The sequence below is a fragment of the Myotis yumanensis genome, unplaced genomic scaffold, assembly GCF_028538775.1.
Source record: "Myotis yumanensis isolate MYYU_CA2020_CCGP unplaced genomic scaffold, mMyoYum1.0.hap1 SCAF_19, whole genome shotgun sequence".
In the NCBI taxonomy this organism is placed as follows: domain Eukaryota; kingdom Metazoa; phylum Chordata; class Mammalia; order Chiroptera; family Vespertilionidae; genus Myotis; species Myotis yumanensis.
In genome coordinates, this window is record NW_027223770.1 from 28393454 (window position 1) to 28400945 (window position 7492).

The following is a 7492-nucleotide window of genomic DNA, read 5'->3' on the forward strand; positions in this document are numbered from 1 at the left end:
CCCCCCCGCCCCACGCTCTGGGGCTGAGGGCTGGGAAGGGCTGAGCTGCAGGACAGGTGGCCTGGGCTGGAGATTTCCTGGGACCTAGAGGCACCGGCACGTCAGGGGCCAGGACAGAGGACCCAGACCCCCGGGCGTCGGGCTCTGCAGGTCGGGGTCCCCGCTGGCCCCCAGTCTGGCCCTCTCCCCGCACCCAAGTTTCTTGACCTCCGACAGGTCAGCCTATCCGGGTAGATCTAGGCAGATCTGAGAGACCATGTCTCTTCCTTATGGAAACTTCCTTTTCTTTCTCAGGACATTTTGTCCAGAGAAATTCAGAGGGCGAGGCCGGCGGGGCTCCGTGGCTGAGTGTGGACCCATAAACCAGGAGGTCACCCTTGGGTTCCTGCCCAGGCCACAGGCCCGGGTTGTGGGCTCCATCCCCAGTGGGGGGCGTGCAGGAGGCAGCCGATCCCTGATTCTCATCATGGATGTTTTCCTCTCTCCCTCTCCCTTCCTCTCTGAAGTCAATAAAAAAAATACTTTTATGCCCTAGCCAGTTTGGCTCAGTGGATAGAGCATGGGCCTGTGGACCAAAGGGTCCCGGGTTCGATTCCGGTCAAGGGCACGTACCGAGGTTGCAGGCTCCTCCCTGGTCCCGGCGTGAGCAGGAGGCAACTAATCGATGGGTTTCTCTCACATCAATGTTTCTCTCTGTCTCTCCCTCTCTCTTCCACGCTCTCTAAAAATCAATGGAAAAATATCCTCAGGGGAGGATTTTTAAAAAATCATAAAAATATATTTAAAAAAGACAGGAAGAGAGAGAGGAAATCAGAGGACCACCACCAGGAAGGGCCCAGCCACTGGGATGTGAGGCCACGGCCCAGAGTTCACCGTATAAATCACTTCTTCCGAGAGGAGCCCGGACGCCTGGTTTTAGTTCTCCCTCCAGAACAGCCTTTCCAGGCAGCAGGTCTGACACACGCCGGCCTGTGTTTGGTAAATAGCCCTCCCCCTGTCCCTTCCTAGGAAACGCTGTGCTTTTCTGCGTCTGCAATGCCAGGCGGTGAGGGTAGCTTTTGGCATCATAACACAGCCAGGGCACGTGTACCCAGAGGGCAGGCTTTGCCAGGGGTGGATCCAGGTCCCGTCTGGCTGTTCACCGGTCAACGGCACAGCCACCGCCTGGTGGTCCCAGCGGGCGTCACCTAACTTTACAAACAAGGAAACTGAGGCAGCGAGGAGGCGGGTGCTTGGCTGAAGGTCACGCCGATGGCAAAGCCTGGACTCGGAGTCGAGCCCAGACAGCCCGTCTCCGGAATCACATTTCACAGCCGCTGTCGCTCAAGGAAAAAAGAGAAATAAAGCACTTTTCATTACTTGCTTATTGAAAGTGACGCTAACGTGGTTTTGCAGGAGAAAACGTCGTTTTTGTTCCTGTAACGACATTGTGCCGCATTCTAAAACGTAGCAGGAATGATACCTCCTGAATAGGCATCAATCTTTAGCTAAATTTCATTGAAATAGGAGCACGTGCGTGGCCTTGGGGAAAACTGGGGGTGGGGGGGGTGCTCTACAAAGAGGGAATGGACCTCATAGTCCAGCAAACTGGTTTTCATTGATTTTTTTTAAAAATATATTTTTATTGATTTCAGAGAAGAAGGGAGAGGGAGAGAAACAGAAGCATCTATGATGGGAGAGAATCATGGATCCGCTGCCTCCTGCTCGCCCCCTCCTGGGGATGGAGCCCACAACCTGGTCATGTGCCCTGACCGGGATTCGAACCCTGACCTCCTGGTTCATAGGTTGCTGCTCGACCACTGAGCCTCGCTGGTTGGGCGTTAAGTTAGAATTTAATGCAAGAGACGACCAAGGCAACACGGGACTGGGAGGTGAATTTTGGTTTGGCCGGGGTGGAGAACACCTGGCCCGAGGGCTGTGTGAGGCCTGAGCAACCGTTTGGTCTGGCCCTGCCAAGGCATTACGGGTGAGTTAATTAAATGTTTGACCAAGTATAGCGGGCTCAGTGCTGCTGGTGACAGGGGAAGTGTGGCTGGGATGCAGCCACCGCCTCCCCCCCGCCCCCCCACCACCACCTGCGACTCGACATTCCTCTCCCCTCCCAGTCTCTCCCCCTCGGGTTTCTCAGCCCAGCTCCCCCAAGAGAAGATAGGCTGCAAAGCACAGCACCGTGGGAAAGATTGATGGCAGCCATTCGCATGCGCAAGTGTGCGCCGGCCCGGAGGCCCTGCCGCCGCCTCCCCGGGTTATTTAGTGTGAAGGAGCAGGCTGTTCCGAAACCGCAAGTACACGTTCCTCATAAATCAGACGTTCCCGAGCGCCTTCTGGGACGGGCTCTGGGCAGGCCGTCACCGCCGACGCCTGAGGGGGTGGTCGGCCACCGAGAGCTGGGGCCGAAGGCTGGGTGTCAATCACACCCAGCTTCAGGGGCCCCAGAGAGTGAGCAATGAATGAACGAGTGAGTGAGTGAATGAATGAACGATTAAATATGCCGATGACCAGCCTCTGAGCTCCTGGGGGCGGAGGTCACAGTGCCTGAGGCTCGGCTGCAGGAGGTGACAGAGAAGACGGTGCCCTCAGACACATCTGAACTCAAAGCTTCCCATCAGTAAATCAAGGCGTCTCAGTGTGGCTCAGTGGCTGGTCATCGCCCTGGGAACCAGGAGGTCAGGGTTCGATTTCCGGTCAGGGCACGTGCCCGGGTTTCTGGTTCGATTCCCAGTAGGGGGCATGCGGGAGGCAGCTGATCAATGACTCTGTCATCATTGATGTTTCTCTCTCTCTCTCTGCCTCTCCCTACCTCTCTGAAATCTGTAAAAATATATTTAAATAAATAATAAGATAAAGACGGCGGGAAGCTGCCCCCCCCCCCGCTGCCCCCTCCTGTGCCTGATCTTCATGGCCTTGTCTGCAAGGGTGTCCCGAGGAGGTGGCCCTGTGCAGGCACCAGGAGCGCGTGACAGAGCCGCGGACGCACACTCGGCGGCCCCCTCGCCTGTCCCGCCAGGAGGCCGTCCAGGCCCAGGGCCAGCACCAGCGCCGGGTTAAACAAGCCCTCGGGAATGACCCGCGACTGCCCCCTTAAAATATGTCTGTGGTGGCGTCAGGCTTCTGGGCTGGGACGTGGGCTTTTCCACAGCGGGGAGCCCTGGCCTGGGCCTTTGCCAGCGCTCACTACTGTGTAATCTAATCTAATTGATCAATTAAATCCAAATAATTTTTAAAGAAGCTGTAATGACAGTGATAGGATGGCAGGACGACGTGTGATTTCCTTAATAACGTTGATTGAAGGAAACTGTTCCCCGGGACTTGCGGGGTTTGGTCAACGCTGTGCTTCCATCCCCCACGCTGAATTGTGCATCCGTGGCTGCCACAGGCGTGCCGTGGAACAAGCCACCGGCTGCGGTAAACACGCAGACACGAGTATTGGCTACCTGGCGGCCGGCCGGGGCGCCCGGATGTGCTGTGGTCCTCTGTGGGTGGCTAAGATGACCTGCTGTCCTCGGCGGCTGGCCGGGGTGCCCGGATGTGCTGTGGTCCTCTGTGGGTGGCTAAGATGACCTGCTGTCCGCGGCGGCTGGCTGGGGTGCCCGGATGTGCTGTGGTCCTCTGTGGGTGGCTAAGATGACCTGCTGTCCGCGGCGGCTGGCCGGGGTGTCTGGTGGAGCTCACAGACGGGCAGAGCGGGGGAGGAAGGAAGCACCTGCTGCCCTGGCCTGTTTGTCTTTTGTTGTTGTTGTTAATTCTCACCTGCGGATATTTTCCCATTGATTTTTAGAGAGTGGAAGAGAGGAGGGAAAGACAGAGAGAAACACCGATGTGAGAGACACATTGATGGGTTGCCTCCTGCAGGAGCCCTGACCGGGGCCCAGGCCAGAGAGGAGCCTGCAACCGCGGTACGTGCCCTTGACCGGAATCGAACCCGGGACCCTTTGGTCTGCAGGCTGACGCTCTAGCCACTGAACCAAACTGGCCAGGGCTTTAGCCCATTTGCATCCAGGCTGCTGCTGCCCCCAGACAAAGAACAGGTGTCCCCTCCTTTCCACGCCAGGACCGCCGCCCTCCCACCCTGCCCCCCTCAGGGACCTGCCCAAGCTCTCACCCTTCCTCTCCTCCCTCCCCTTCTCGCCTTAGTTTCCTGGCACAGATGCAGGAGGGGATTTGCGACGTCGACTGAACAAGTCCCATATGGTCCTTCCCAGAGAAACTGTTTCTCAAGTGGATGCATTTAAACCTCCTCTCTTCCTGCCAGCGTTCCCCCGCCTGGCATCGCCACCGCTGCGGGCGGTCCACATGCTTCCTCCCCGTCTTCCCCCAGCAAGCGCTAAAAGGAAGCAGGAATCTCGGCCGGAACAGGAAAGGTAAATAAAGTGAGGGACAGAGTCCTGTGCTGTTCTCACGGTCGGCCCTGCACAGTGCTAACCCGGCCTGGGAAGGAAGGAGAGAGGAGGCTGAAAACTGGCTTTCACATCTGGCTTCCCTTGGGAGAGGGCGTCCCTGGGTCTGTGGCCCCTTGAGACGAGCCGTGATTAGAGGTAACCCTCAGGGTGACTGGGAAGCAGTGGCCCTGCAATGACTTTCTGCTAAGCTGCTCTCCCCTCTCCAGACGCCCGTGAATGTCCCAGACGATGCGAACAGGGCTCCTCCATCAGCCACTGAGCAATACTTAGTCCAGCCCGGCCGGCGTAGCCCAGTGGTTGAGCATCGACCTATGAACCAGGAGCTCCCGGTTCACCCAGGCCCAGGTTGCAGGCTCGATCCCCAGTGGGGGGTGTGCAGGTGGCAGCCGATCCATGATTCTCTCTCATCATTGATGTTTCTCTCTCTCTCTCTCCCTCTCCCTTCCTCTCTGAAATCAATAAAAATATATTTTAATAAATAAATACTTCATCTATTAGCTCGTCGGTGAGAACAGCTTCCCTTTGGTATGTGTGTCCAATGACTGGTGGGAGGCGGGACCAGTTTTCCTCAGAACCTGCCAATCTAACCGCCTCTGTCAATCACATGTGTCCCAGGCATGGGATGCGGCACAGTAGACCCATAGGGTGAGGAGTCGGGCTCCAGTGGGGGGGGGGGGGGGGGGGGGGGCAGTGGTCCAGCCTTTGGCAAGAAGCAAACCCACAAGCTGAGCAGGTCAGCAGCAGAGCTGGACAGAGCCTGCCTTCAAACCTCTTCTACCTGGACACGCAGTGGACTACATTTCCCAGAACCCCTTGCTGCCCGGTATAGCCATGTAACTGATTTTGACCAATGGCGTGCAAGCAGAAATGATGGGCTTCCTGCCCGGGCCTGGACCTGGTCCTCAGTCTGCCTCCAGCAACTGGTGACGGAGAGGATTCGGTTACCGGTCCCCACCCGGGGCCCGGACGTCCACCCGATGCCAAAGCCAGTCCAGGTCCACTCTCATCACCTGCCCGCTCACTGTTCCGCAGACGGAGCCCTGTCCTTCTCTGTTGTAATGAAATGTCAGATCTGCCTGCAATGTGACCCGGTGGGACTGGGAGCGACCCCTGTCGGCCAGGTGGCTCCAGGCCCGTGCCTTAGCGTCGGCGATGACCCTCCAAGTGGACGGTGACATTTCTACATGGGTCTTCTTGCTCCGTCGGTCTCCGATGTGTCGCTCTAGGTGGGAACAGCGTCCCCTGTTCTCCACACGCCCCTGCCCTCCCCCTTGCATCCTCTGGAGCTGGAAGGAGTTGGTGGGTGCAGGGATGGTGGAGTTGGGGAGACTTAGTCTTCCTCTGGCCACGCGTGAGCCTGCCCTAGTGGAAATCCAGCCAGGACCCCTGTGGCCTTCCTACTGCCAACCTTACCTGGCCCGTGGGAAGGGCCGCCCCCCACTCCCATGACGGGACAGAAATACGGGGGAGTCCAGGGCCCGTCCCTGCTTTGGCTGGGCTCCCGGGGAGATATTTGAAGAGGGAGGAGGAGAGAGAGAGGCAGGAGCTTCCCAGCCAACGCAGAGAGGGGTCCCGTGGCTCCTGTGCATGGGGTACGTTCCAACTTCCCGGGGAGCGATTCCACCGCCTCAGCCCCGCCATCTGGAATGTTCCGACTCGCGCCCGCTGGCTCCCGCTTTCCGAAACGTTGCATATCCTGGGTCTGAGATTGGGAGCAACTGTGTGTGGCAAATACACGCTTCCCTCATATGTTCCCGTGACATGCAGCAGATTGCTTCCAGACCTTGGAGAAACACGAGCCCAAAAAAGAAGCAAAGAGAGAACAGCCTTTGCCGAGCGCTCTCCTCGCCAAGGAGAAACCCTGGTGATTCTGGAAGGGTGGAAAGGGCCCTGAGAAGCAGGCACACCTGCCGGCAGGTGTGGCTTTGAGGTGCCAGGCTGGCGCCCGGGAAGGGGGCAGGTGAGGGCCATCTGTGGGAGATGAGCAGAAACCCCGCTCAGCCGCCTGGTGGAGCCCAAACCTGCTGGGCTCCTCTGAGACCCCGGGGCCGGAGGACGAGGCTGCAGAGCTGAGGCAGGGACCTCACGGAGAAGTGAGTGGTCCCAGGCCCAAGTGGACCCACTGGCCCTCAAGAGTCTTGGTGGTAAGTGGTAGAAACCGAATTTGAACCCATTACGTAGAAGCTGGATGTATTAACTCGTAAAATCTAACTTTGGGGGTAGCACAGACCTCAGGCCATGGAAACCCCGGCCGTGGGCTCCACCAGGCCCTCTCCACACCCCACATCGACCTCTCTTCCTCTCTGGCATCCTCCATGCCGAGGCCCCAGGCCCACACGACAGGCTTGGTGTCTGTGCAAAGTCAGAGCTGTCCATCCTGCAAATCCCACCCCCACCCAAGAGTGACAAGCTCCAGATAAAGACTGCATATTTCCCAGCCTCCCTTGCAGCTAGGTGTAGCCATGTGACACATCCTGGCCAATCAGCTGTTATGCCTGGATCTCCCGGCCATCAGATCTTGGCTGGCCTGAGAAATAGCCCAGCCAGACAGGTGAGCCAGGGAACGGTCGCCCCAGGTGCACAGCAGCCCAGAGCTCAGGCCTGGAATGCGGGCCCCACACCCACCTGGGCCTGCGCACCGTGGGGTTCCATTCCGCTCAAGGGCACGTGCCTTGGTTACAGGCTCAATCCCTGGCCCGGATCAGGGTGCGTGCGGGAGGCAACCAATCGATGCGTCTCTCTCATATCAATGTTTCTCTCTCTGTGTGTCTCTTCCTTCCACTCTCTCTAGAAAATCAATGGAAAAATGCTCTCGGATGAGGATTAACAACACGGGATTTGCACCCAAATCAGAGGCACCGGTGGCGCGGGCCTGTAACCCTCCAGAAAGCTCCTGTCTGTGGTCTGGATGCGGCACCGGACACGGGGTCCTTGTTAATTGAACCCGAATCGCCCCCCCCCCCCCCCGCCCTGGGAGGGGCCAGGAAGCTCTGAGGAGGATGCAGCCGACAGGACGTCCTCTCTGTCACCGAGGACAAGCCGTTTCATCGGGCCATTATCTCCGGGCTCCTGTTATCCTGCTATTGATCTTC